At 39.4% G+C, this 12590-nt stretch overlaps 1 long non-coding RNA gene across 1 annotated transcript; it reads left to right on the forward strand.

Moving 5' to 3' along the window:
- The first annotated feature begins 6553 nt into the window (after window positions 1–6553).
- On the forward strand, window positions 6554–12112 carry LOC139717281 (uncharacterized). Its single transcript, XR_011709956.1, has 3 exons — window positions 6554–6650; window positions 9841–9917; window positions 12075–12112. It is a non-coding gene; the product is annotated as an uncharacterized lncRNA (long non-coding RNA).
- The last annotated feature ends 478 nt before the right edge of the window (window positions 12113–12590 follow it).

The raw sequence follows: 12590 nt of genomic DNA on the forward strand, positions 1-12590 counted from the left end.
CTGAGAATTGATAATTATGAATACGCAAATGAGTAAGTTTACGATGCCATCACGTCAAAATTTTCCTCTGATGTTCCTCTGAAAAGAAAAATATGAAACTTTAGTTTTGGCTATATAAAAGTGTAAAAAGAAAGTTTTCCTTGCTACATCAGGATTTCAAGATAATGATTATTCAAATTATATTTTAAGACTTGCAAAAATAGCGTTTTGAACTAATAACCTGCAAATTTCAAAATTGTGTATACGTTTACAAACTTTCGACACCTTGTGAGGCAATGACATCATGCCAACTCATTCATTTTGCTCATTCATGTTGACTTTTCAAGAGCTGTTTGGTGAAAATGAGAGAAAATCAGCATTTTCATGCCTTCCTTAATTTCTATTTGATTTTGATCAAATTTTCACAGTCGTGCTCGTGAAATGTTATACTCTTTCTGATCAGCCTTATACCTTTAACTGGTTCGGACTTCCCCTTTAAATGACAACTCCGGACTTTAGTATATAGGAAGTTACAGAAAGAAAGAAAGAGTAAGATTTTACAAGCACAAACCATTGAGAATTTGATCAAAATTGTATAGAAATTAGGTATTCTATAATGAAATTGTGAAGTTTCGCTAATTTTTTCAAAACAGCTTTCGAATAATCAGAATGAATATGCAAATGAGTGAATAATGACGCCACCACCTCAGTACTTGCTCTATAGTTAATACATAAAAATCGTAAAATTTTCCTTGGACTTTTTTTTTCAGACGAAATTATGCTTCATAACATGACAGTCTCAAATCTTTACATTTTTAAATGGTCGTTATTTTAGAGTTATTCTGTCAGAGATCAGAGAATAACATGATGTTTTAGCAGAAAATTGAATTTTCGTTTGTTAACTGTTTATTTGTTTTAACACAATGGAAAATTGTAGGTTATGACAATTATCATCAGCTCACTCATCTGTTATATTCATATATTAACTGTTCGAGAACTGTTTTGCAAAAAAATTGCAAATCTTTACAATTTTTTAATTTCCTTATACTTTTGATCCCATTTTGATCAAATGTAATTACTGATATACTGGTAGAATTTTTACTCTTTCTTTTAACGGGGTCTGGAATTGTCCATTAGATTACTTTCTTCTTCCCATTTCAGCAAGCAAACACACACACACACACACACACACACACACACACATAGTACACAAGTGAGAACCAAAAGGAAGCGGGAAATAACATAGCCGTCGATAATAAACTTTTTTAAGTGTTGTGGTTGTTGTTGTTGTTTTGTCGCTTTTTTAAGTTGCACAATCGTCACGTAATAGGCCTACAGTCCAAGGAGAAACGTGATTTATCATTATATGCCGAGTTGTCGGTGAAATTCAGAACAACGATGGGAGAGATCCAATCAAGAAAACTGTTTTTAGTGTATATCGGTGTCCTCTTTCATGTTGGGATACACTCATTACCCCTTAGTCGTTTGATATTCGGATATTACTTATCTCACATCTTCACGTGTGTTCATCATTATCACGGTGTTTGTGAATGTCCTCAGGCCTGTTAAAGACTTTACTGACATAGAATAAAAGAAAGGTATATGAATTCCTTATAAAATTCACTTGTTTCCATCTGTGACAATATTGACAATGAATACATGCAGATGAAACTTGTGAATATATGTCATTTATGCTGGGAAGATGTAATTCAGCTTAGTTTGAGTACGAATTTTGTTTGAATTTGAAATCCCCTTTTCCCTGTAAATATTAGATTGAAGACGAAAAAATCAAGGCGAGATCTCGTCCGGATAACAAAGATCAATGATACAAATTACAATTTGTAAACTGTAATTTGCATCTTTTTTTTTGTATTCGAAAATAGCTATTGCTTTATTTTCGAAAGATTTTTTAGTAGATTATATGTCTTAAGTGACCCACTGACAAGCCCTGCTTTTCAGTTGGCCACTTCTTTTCCATTTTATTTTATTTTTTGTCAATCTTTCAAGTGTAGGCCTACTTTGATGTTATTTAATGACATTGTAATGTATGCATAGTCGTTTATACTTCATGACACTTGTCATGTCGTATTTCGGTATTTTCGAGTAAACGATAAAATAGTGACTGTATATAACGTATACATCTATTGTACTTTATTTCACAATTTTGTGAACAAGTGGAATGGAAATAAATCTCAACTGAATTGAACTGAATTAAATTGAATTGAATTGTATTTGATTTAGTTGATCTGAATTGAATTGAATTGAGATCTGGATTAAGATTCCTTCACATGGGCGTCACCAGGGGGGGTGCGTTGGGTGCGAACGCACCCCCCTTCAGCCCCTAAAAAAAAAAAAAAAAAAAAAAAAAAAAATCAGACTGCGAGCGACATCAACGCCGGACGCTAAATAATTATTCTTTTTTATTTTATTTTTATTTTGCACCAGGGACAACAAATTCGTGGGCAAAAACAATTCGCACCCCTGATGGCTCTGGCAGCACTGATTTTATACATATCTACTAGTATTCTATACAGTGTTTACTATTTATCGACCGTACTGTACATCCGTACGGTACGGAGCACGTACACGTTTGCATGTACGTGTGCTACTTACAAGAATGTAGGGTCTATGTACGTTACTTCTGACCAATCCATATTGCCAGCCCAAGTGCCAGCCTAAGCCTCATCAAAAAAAAAAGGGGGGGGGGGGGGCAAGTATATCATTTTGCCCAACCCCCTCCATAATTCCAGAGACAAGAAGAATTTCTTCTTACCTTTTTTTTTTGACAGAAAAAAAAAAGTTGCCCCCATTAAAATATTGGAGGAGCAAGCCTATTTTAATTTTGTACCCCATAACTAATATCTAATAAATGAGAAGATTTCCTTGCTTTTGAAAGAAAAAAAAATGTTGCCCCCATAAAAATATTGGAAGGCAAGCGCACCATTTGCCCCACCCCACATAATCATAATTCCCGCGATGAAAAGAAATTCTTGCTTTTTTGTTAGAAATATGTCCAATTATTTCACCCAAAAGCAGTGGCGTAACTACCCCCCCCCCCCCCCATCCGCTGGTTAAAAAAAAAAGACTTACCAAAATAGTAATTCAAGGGTGAGTAAACTGCTTTTGAAATCGACATGAAAGGGTGATCATTGCGAAAAAGTATAGTTACAAACGGCAGTTTTTGGACTGTAAAATGTCAAAATTTTCAAGCTAGCTCGCTCCGCTCGCTCGCATCTAGTCGTAATGCTATTCTCCTGAAGTTGCTGCCAGTAATTGCCAGCAGTTGCGCCCGGTGCGCCCGCCCCTTTATTTCCAAAACGAAAAAATATAGCTACAAACGGCAGTTTTGGGACTTTTAAATGTCAAAATATTCAAGCTCGCTCGCTCCGCTCGCTCGCATTTAATTGTTATGCCATTAGCTGCCAGTAATTGCCAGCAGTTAAGCCCGGTGCCCCCCTTAATTTCGAAAGCAAAAAAATATAGCTACAAACGGCTGTTTTGGGACTGTAAAATGTCAAATTTTTCAAGCTCGCTCGCATTTAATCTTTATGCAATACTGCCAGTAATTGTCAGCAGTTGCGCCCGGTGCGCCCCCCCCCCCCTAATTTCCAAAGCGAAAAATATAGCTACAAACGGCAGTTTTCGGACTGTAAAATGTCAAAATGTTCAAGCTCGGTCCCTTCGCTCGATCGCATTTAATCGCTTTGCCATTCTCCTGATGTTGCTGCCAGTAATTGCCGGCAGTTGCGCCCGGTGCGCCCCCTCCTTTATTTCGAAAGTGAAAAATATATAGCTACAAACGGCAGTTTTTGGACTGTAAAATGTCAAAAATTTCAAGTTCGCTCTCTTCGCTCGATCGCATTTAATCGCTTTGCCATTCTCCTGATGTTGCTGCCAGTAATTGCCGGCAGTTGCGTCCGGTGCGCCCCCTCCTTTATTTCGAAAGTGAAAAATATATAGCTACAAACGGCAGTTTTTGGACTGTAAAATGTCAAAAATTTCAAGTTCGCTCTCTTCGCTCGATCGCATTTAATCGCTTTGCCATTCTCCTGATGTTGCTGCCAGTAATTGCCGGCAGTTGCGTCCGGTGCGCCCCCCCCCCCTTCCTTTATTTTTTTTTAAAGCGAAAAATATAGCTACAAACGGCAGTTCTTGGACTGTAAAATGTCAACATTTTCAAGCTCGCTCTCTTCGCTTGCTCGCATTTAATCGTTATGCCATTCACCTGATGTTGCTGCCAGTAATTGCCAGCAGCTGCGCCCGGTACGCCCGCCCCTTTATTTCCAAAGCGAAAAAATATAGCTACAAACGGCAGTTTTTGGACTTTTAAATGTCACAATTTTCAAGCTCGCTCTCCTCGCTCGCTCGCATTAATCGTTATGCCATTCACCTGATGTTGCTGCCAGTAATTGTCAGCAGTTGTGCCCGGTGCGCCCCCCCCCCCCCCCCCCCTTAATTTCCAAAGTGAAAAAATATGGCTACAAACGGCAGTTTTTGGACTGTAAAAATAAAATGTATAATTTTCAAGCTCGGTCGCTCCGCTCGCTCGCATGTAATCGTTTTGCCATTCTCCTGATATTGCTGCCAGCTATTGCAAGCAGTTGCACCCGGTGCCCCCTTAAATTCCAAAGCGAAAAAATATAGCTACAAACGGCATTTTTTTTTTTTTTTTACTGTAAAGTGTCAACATTTTCAAGCTCACTCGCTCCGCTCGCTCGCATTTAATTGTTATGCAATTTTCCTGATGTTGCTGCCAGTAATTTGTCATTTCACACCGTCATTCCATAATCCATTTAGGGGGGGGGGACCACAACCTCCCCCCTTGCTCGTTCCGCTTGCTCGGGCTCGGTCGCGTTCATGACATTAGTGTAAGAATTAATACTAGTTTAAATGATACCATTTATAGGCAAATTGTTCATTAACAATTTACTTCAAAATGTAATGATACCTTAAACAAGTGGGACTGTTTCGAGTCGATAAAACACGCAAAAAAACCTGCATCAAATTGCACACTTTAAAACATCAAAATGCAAAAAGTGCTCACCTTGTGAGGGGGACACTCCCTCCCACATCCTCCCCCTCGCTCACTCCGCTCGCTCTTGCTTGGCCGCGTTCATGAAATTCAGTGTGAATATCAAAACAGGAAGTTTATTTGGATGATACTATTTTATAGGCGAATTGTTCAATAATAATCTACATCAAAATATACTTCTACCTTAAACAAGTGGGACTGTTTCAAGTCGATAAAACAAGCAAAAACAAGCATAAAATTGCACCATTTACAACATCAAAATGCAATTTCAGTTCTAGCCGTGGGAGGGGGGTTGGCCCCCTCCCACGCCCTCCCCCCTCGCTCGCTCCGCTTGCTCGGGCTCGGTCGCGTTCATGACATCAGTGTAAGAATCAATACAAGAAGTTTATTGAAATGATATGATTTATAGGCACATTGTTCAGCAACAATTTCCATCAAAATGTATACCTGCTACCTTAAACAAGTGGGACTGTTTCAAGTCGATAAAAACACGCAAAAAACCTACATCAACTTGCACCATTTACAACATCAAAATGCAAAAAGTTCTCACCGTGGGAAGAGTGGAGACAACAGGCACTTCCACACCCTCCCCCCCCCCCCCTTGCTCGCTCCCTCGCATACTAACACCACCCCACCCCCCACCCCCCCACCCCCCCCCCCCCAAAAAAAGAAATCCTAGCTACGCCGGTGCTCTTTCCCCGCTTGGTTCCCCCCCCCCCAAAAAAACAAAACAAAACAAAACAAAACAAAAAAACAAAAAAAAAACAAAAAAAAACATTAAAAGTCTGGGGATATATTCCAAATGTCTGTCCAAAACATCGCGCTACATTTAGTGTCAAAACGCACCCCCCTTGAAAAAAAGCTGGTGACGCCCCTGCTTCACTCATTGTCTAAGTACTGCAACATGTATTACGTGATCTGTTTTGTGTTGTTTTGTATTGTTTTTGATTTCGTAAGATCTAGCTAAATGCACGGACACTTCATATATCTCATATACGTCCCAGTGAACGCCATGTACCTCATTCGGGGAGCATTTTTAGAATGTACTAAGTATATATTAGGTTGTATAATTAGATATTCGAAACTGATGATATTTCTTCCTGTGATCATTTTGTTTACACTTGCCTGAATATCAGCACGTTTCAACTTCTATCTGTTCAGTGTTATGTCATGATAATTATGGTACGCATGAAAGTGGAAATACACACCTAGAACAATAGACTGCGTTGGGATTAATTATATTCAATTCAGTTGTGCCAGAATATGTTGGGATTAATCATATTCAATTCAGTTGTGCCAGAATATCATTCTAAAAGGACGAAAAAAAAATCATGAAATTTATTTTTATTTCAATTGTAACATCTTTCCAGTGGTAAGAAAATATCCTGATCTCACTGGACCTGAAAGGAGGACAAAAATAAAGGGATTACTGTAGTTAGTGTAGCCAAGTTACTGTGAGAGAGGACGACAGGTGTACATCCGAAACTAAACTAATAGGGCTCCCTCTACGTCGGTGTATTTCACTCTACTTCACATTCCTGGAGCTGGAGACTGCGATATTGTATGATTCCGATGTCAAAATGCCAGAGGAAAATGACAAAAATGCCAATCCGGGAACAGATAGATCTGATGTCATAAGGTAAATACCATTCATTAGTATATTACTTTGATAATCCTAGCGTTGAATGTTATTTACAACCATTTTTTGCATGCAACCAAACGTGCACCACTCGAACTTCGAAGCTTTCGAAGCCGTAAGTGGAGGACAGATTCTTTAGTGTACGAGCATTGCACCGGTAATTGCACCCGTGTGTTGCGGCCATGTCTTGCTTTCGTTGTCGTATCACACAGCCAGTAATGCAGCTTAGCAGGGCGATAGCGTCTCGTTACCATGACCATGTCGCTGTTGCGTACAGCGATGCCATGCCCATAACCTTGATCGCATCATTACCCACGCCGATGAAAATCGGCAGGGGGTTATGTAAAGGGTTCCGTATGTTTGTTTGTTTGTTTGTTTGTTTGTTTTTTTGTTTTTTTGTTTGTTTGTTTGTTTGTTTGTTTGTGTACAAGATAACAAGAGAACGGGTTAACGGATTTGCACGAAATGTTCAGGGAATGTTTGGATAATGACAGGAAAGAATCGATTAGATTTTGGTGATAATCGGTTGACCCTTGCAAATTCTGTGTGACCTTGAAGTTTTGACCCCATGGTATAGTGACCATTCCGAAAATTTCCCGTTTCTCACTTTGCGATTTTCCGCTACCATACGAAGACATAAACTCCCCAACGATCCGACTTCGCTGCTCAAATGTTCGTAAGAATTCCGAAATTTACGTTTAGGCCTATTTGAGGGACTATGTCCTTCTAGATTTATGAAAGTTCGTTCTCCGTCATCACAAACTGGCCCGTATTTTGATGATTTTTCAAATTAACATTGATTGTTTTTTTCGTTGGAGGAGCATTTTGCTCGGTCGCAGTCACACTGCACGATATGCGTGCTCAATGTCAATGCGTGTGCAAGGCCGCTGAAAATGCATCGCGCTCTACACTGTTGGTGCAAAATTGCACCGGGGACGTTGCGGCGCTCGTTGGTGGCCGAATACTGGTGCAGTAGACATTTGCATTCAACCCTTGCATTGAATAATTCCCGTAGACACTAATCATAGGGGTAATTGCCTAGGGGGTACGTAAATTTTGTTTTTCTTTTTTGCTTTTGTGGATACCATCAAAGATCGTACACTCATACGACCTTTGATATTTGATGATTTTTCAAATTAACATTGATTGTTTTTTTCGTTGGAGGAGCATTTTGCTCGGTCGCAGTCACACTGCACGATATGCGTGCTCAATGTCAATGCGTGTGCAAGGCTGCTGAAAATGCATCGCGCTCTACACTGTTGGTGCAAAATTGCACCGGGGACGTTGCGGCGCTCGTTGGTGGCCGAATACTGGTGCAGTAGACATTTGCATTCAACCCTTGCATTGAATAATTCCCGTAGACACTAATCATAGGGGTAATTGCCTAGGGGGTACGTAAATTTTGTTTTTCTTTTTTGCTTTTGTGGATACCATCAAAGATCGTACACTCATACGACCTTTGATATCATCACACTCTCGGCTTGCTATAATCAAAATATCCCGCAAGAAAACGGGGTATTTCTCGATTTTTAGCGCTTTTTCCGCGACCCGTCGCGTAGACAATACTCTTAAAACTGGACTTAATTCGAGCGCGCTTGGAAAAGTTCCGATTCTGCACTTTTGACGGTGGAATTTGGGATTTTCGATGGATTTTTGGAGGAGACTTAAGGACTTTCCTGTACGTGAATGAGTGTTAATACCGTATATGTAATTATGTGATTTGCGTGTGATGTGACTGTAGAACCAAAGATCGTACACTTCAGTGTACGATCTTTGGTAGAACTCACTGGCTGGTGATAAAGCACACTGGCAATTAAGTGGCCGAATTCTGGTAGATGACCGAATGCACATTATGTTTACCCCGACTTTGTACTTAGGCGTGGGTCTGCCGCCTTTGACGGCCCCTCTCTAGTTTATGAAGTATATGAATGAAACTACCTTCTCTTGTTTCTACACAGTGTGACGATGATATGTTCATGGAATACGGCCATGAGAATTAGATATGAGATAAACTCTGAATTCCTCAAGATCTCATTTGGCATTGCACGTCTATTTTTTCTAATTCTAGTAGTGTAGTGTCTAGATCCAAGTGCTATTATGTATCGTTAGTGCCTGTCTAGACTCTATTCCTATTCAATTCAGTTAAATATGATGAGATGATTGCACATTTTGAGATTTCTAATACATGTAGGCCTATATTTGTACACGTGTATGTCAGATGAGGGAATTGTTGTGTGATCGAGTTAATGTACTTGCTATGTGTGCGTGGAAGTTCAGTGCAGAGGCACAGGCCTGTATTTCTGACTGCAATTGATACTGGTTGCGGCAAGTTTGAATCTACCTGCTGACACGATACTGTAATTTATCTTTGATCAGGGGCGGATCCAGGAATTCTGTAAAGGGAAGATGCCTTTGCAAAATTAAAGGGGGCGGACGCACCCCCATTTTTTCTTTTTATTTCTTTTGTTTTAAACGAAAATAAAGAGGGGGCGTGCGCCCAGTGCGCCTCCCTCTGGATCCGCAAACTGCTGTTGATAGTACAACTTTGCTGTTAGTGGCCCTATTCCTGAGGATACCAAGCTGTCAGAACTATCCTTTTAACATTGTGTGAATTTGCTCATATATTTATTGCTTTGCTGCGTGAATTCAAAATACCTCTCTTTCATTGTACCTTCTCCTTGTTAATTTGTTTTATTTTCACTTCAGTTGTTTCAACTGAAGAGGTTTTGTGAACCCAATCAGGCATTCAAATATGGTATTCGTAAATGACACAGTAAGTTACTGCTAATGCAGTTGCTTTAGCTTTCACTTACTTAGTATAATGGAAAGTCCAATCAGCAAGTGGTAAATACAACCTGTAAGTTGAAGGTCCTTTCAGTTTCAGGGTCTTCTTCTATTAAGAAGAGTTACTGACTTTTAAAGAAAAAAACCTAAATGTCAGTGCCATGTTTTGATATCAAGCTTTAAAATTCTTTGAAACATCCCTAAACCTGCCTGTTCAATTGTTTTAGAATTGATTAGATGGTTACCTATATATGCATATAATAAAATGTATATATATATATATATATATATATATATATATATATATATTTTTTTTTTTTTTTTTTTTTTTTTTTAGCTGTTCCATCAGAGACAGTTGTTATGCTTGAAGCCTGTTTTTCCCCTCTATAATCATTTCTTTTTCTAGTCATGATGGCAATGCAAAGTGGCTTGATGCTCACAGTGATCCAGTAGCCAGCCTCTACACATTTTCATCATGCATGAGTGAGTATACTTCCAATTTTAAGCAATCAAGTACAATGTACAGACATTTTATCATTGATATTAGATAATTTGCAATCATCCTGCTGTCTTTGCTGTTTAATATTGTACTGAAGAGGACAAGCCTGTTCAGTGTGGATATAATGTGTAGTTCAAATTGTCTCTTAGCTCAAGAATGCAAAATGTGAGGTTTGACACTTTTTCATAATTTTGTACACTTTGTGCAAAATGCACTTTGTGCAAAATTACCATCAGATTTATATAGCACTTCTCTCAGATGGGATTGCAATGGATAACCTCATATTACATGTGAGTGGTTTCTTTCTAAATGGAGGTAGAACATTTACTTGTATATTGGAAATTAGTCAATGATTAGTGGCAGCCATTGCATTAGTCCAGAGACGTAGTCTACCATGGCAAATCGAGGAGAAAATCATGCTGAACACAATATCATAACATGAGAACATAAAGAGCAAGGTGAATCCGAAAAAAAAGTAATGCTGTCGTGAAATAGGAAGAAGAAAGTGGTATGTTGTTTTTGAAATATACAGGCTGATCAATGAAAACGAAAGTGAAGTCAAGAGCAGGAGTTATCAGCTGCAATGCTCTCTATCGCAATCTGATACATATGTGACCCGCCACGTCAAAAGAATCCGATAGTTGCACTGACGGCTGAGCCGAGAAAATTTAGTTCAAAGTCGGATCATCAAAATCAGTCAAAACCATCGACTTTCTGTTTTTAGCGTAATTTTTTTGGTCTAATGTTTTGTCTATCATCTGCCAAAATTTTGAAGTCAAATGATCAAAGGAAAGGCCAGAAATTAGCATTTTTCTGGGTCATATTTTCCGAGTTTAAACGGAGCAGAAACGTGTCTGAAGATTTTGATTTAGTGCTGCAGATAGACTTCGCCCCTAGCAATGAGGGAGTGATCTTATTGGTCAGTGCGTGGCATCCTGGTTACTGATTGGTCGTGCGTAGATTGCTGGCGCTATTTAACGAAAGCTTGAATGAACATCGCGGAGGTTGCTAGGAACATAGCTTCTATTGTCAAGAGGTAGAAACTGTCTTACCTCCCCTTGATCACGATTGCATCGGAAGGAAAACTTTGAAACCGGTTTTCTTGGAATGCCAATTTCCTAGACCACTCGACATAGTCTCATAAAATCATTGATATCTCCGCAGCTGAGTACCTTTATGAGTTGTGTTATACAGTACTTTCTGCATAATCGGGTACTGCTTAATAGGGTACTCCGCTTGATTGACTTAAAAAGTGAAAAACAGTTCCCGATGCATGTTATATTTTTCGGATAATCAGGTAGGCATTCCGGATAAACGGGTAGGAATTTTCCAGATTAACCCGATATATTTCCATAGTTTCCTGCAGAAAGCCTTTAAAATTTGTGTAAATATAAATAATGAAGAAACTGTGAGGTGCTGACAGTCGGTGGAGAGCTTAGGTTCACGGTTTAACACGATAATGTGCAGTGTACGACTGATTCGCCGTATGACTGGTACAAGTAGACGCATTTTTGCATGTCGTGTATGTATAACACTTGCACCAGCACTACACACACTACCCAACACACTCACACACGCACAGTGACACACTAATCCCTACACACGTGTACATGCGCCTATGAGCTATGAGTAGCTCTCGAGAAAAATGAAGAATAAACTAACTCCATTGAGACTCCAACCTTTCTTCAAGCTGTTAATTGCATATATAGGAATCTAGTTTCAAAATGACAGATGTTTAGAAGTGTTCATGTGGCTTGATGAGGACTCAGGGCTGCAAGCAGATTGCTGATGTTTGCAAAATTACACTGCAGACACTTTAACTAAGGCTGTTGTGTGATTTTAGATGAGCTGTGGCTGTTAGTGACATACCATGCTGTGTGCCTGATACAGAGAGGTGTGTGATTAGTATGTGGTATCTGCGTAGTAAATGGATTAACATGCTTTCTGGTTAATTGGGTACTCCGCTTAATTGGGTAAAAAAATGCTCTGCTAGACACTAAATTAAGCGAAGAGTAATGCAATTAAAGCATTAGAGTTAGAGCTTAATGTCATGTCATTTACAGAAAATCGACCTCCCTCGGCTTTTGGATCCTTTTGTTGTAGCAGGTCACATACTTTTTGTCTCCTCCAACTTTCTGCAGCCTTTTCAGACATCTCTGGAGATGGAGAGAACAAGCTGGTGATCGCTGACCTCGGCACGGGGACATTCGACATGAAGCTGAAGGTGTACAAGGGAACTTCCCTGATCAGTGAGAATGCCATCATTGACCTCCCCACTGGGGTGTGCACATTCTTCATGGACACCAATGAACCCAGGGTACCAGGTAGTTATCTGTAAGCCTAAGCAGAATTTACAGCAAGCGCTGCAAAAGTTTCTGACTAATTTTTTAAGGTAGCAATGAATGGTAAGGGACATAACTGTGTTTATCGTTCAGCTCAAGTGTTACAGGAGGATGATGTCACAGCAGAAATATGAATAAAGATGACCTGAAGGACTTTTTGGCGGTGGGGCTTATCAGGGTGCAGAAAAGAAATCAAAGAAAAATGTTCAAAATATATGATGTATAATTTCATGAGGTATTTAGTGATTTGGTTATGTACAGACCAAAAGCCATCAATTGAGGTCAACATACTCTTGGGTTGCAGGAACCTTTTAA

This window comes from Diadema antillarum, unplaced genomic scaffold (genome assembly GCF_040938485.1).
Source record: "Diadema antillarum isolate AM-2024a unplaced genomic scaffold, OU_Dant_1.0 scf00000074, whole genome shotgun sequence".
In the NCBI taxonomy this organism is placed as follows: Eukaryota; Metazoa; Echinodermata; class Echinoidea; order Diadematoida; family Diadematidae; genus Diadema; species Diadema antillarum.